The sequence below is a fragment of the Eimeria mitis genome, genomic scaffold, assembly GCF_000499745.2.
Source record: "Eimeria mitis Houghton genomic scaffold, Emh_scaff2571, whole genome shotgun sequence".
In the NCBI taxonomy this organism is placed as follows: Eukaryota; Apicomplexa; class Conoidasida; order Eucoccidiorida; family Eimeriidae; genus Eimeria; species Eimeria mitis.
In genome coordinates this window covers 6837-7844 of record NW_013570912.1, presented here as the reverse complement: position 1 = coordinate 7844, position 1008 = coordinate 6837, and positions in this window count along the sequence as shown.

The following is a 1008-nucleotide window of genomic DNA, read 5'->3' as shown; positions in this document are numbered from 1 at the left end:
TGAGGCCTCCAGGCAGCTTCAGTACGAAGTGACTCTGTCTCATACTGGACGTTTTATGTTTGTTACCATATTGTAGATGTAATATGGCGGCTTGTGCTGCATCATCGTCAGTCCAAAAGTGCACAGCCCGCAGTAAGAAAGACAGAGACCTGCATTTGCAATCGTCGGCCACAGCTCGCCCCTCATGAGCTGCGTAGACAGCAGATAAAGTGCGTCTCTTTGGCGTTCTGCAACGCACCACACTACTACCAGGGAACGGGGTACCCGTCATTGTACTCCCATGCTTCCCTTCACTGCACAACTCCCGAAGTTATGAGCATGGTCCGCTTTAGGGACCAGGAACTACTTCGGTGGAAGCATCGCTCACTGGCTTTCTTGGTTTATTACTTAGAGAAGCACTTCTAGTAAGGGCTGGCAGTACTAATCGCTTGCGCGACTTGCATTCACTCCAGGGCCCTTGGTACTGGCAGTGCAATCCAATTTCAAGATGCCAGCTGGGGACTAGCTACCAGTTCAGTGAGACCATAGTGTGTGCACTGCCTTGTACGTACTGCTTCTGCTTCACCTGCAGATGTGTTCCCATCTGTGCAAACAGGGGTGACGGGCCCAGACCCCCTCTTAAAATAATACATGAAAAGAACAGCACTTCTGATATGCTGTCAAACGTGGGGGTTTCTGCTTGTGCAGTATTGCCGTAGGTCGTTGTGGATCACATTGTTTGTACGCCTTTGAACCGATAGATGGCAATCCAACAACGCATTTTATTCACCTTGCAGCTCGCTGCTCGCCCTACAAACGGGGGGAATGGGCGCGGGCCCCGACCTAACGGCGGGCAAGAGAAATGCTGGGGTTTCTGTGCTCGACTCCAGAAGTGCAACATAGAGTGTAGCAGAAGACCTTCGCAATGAAGTCAGTCAGACAGAGGGTTTGAGAAAATTACGGAGGCAGAAGTGCATACAGAGAAAAAGAGAGCTCCGGGTAAGGCTTACGCCTCTGCGGGAGCGCCTG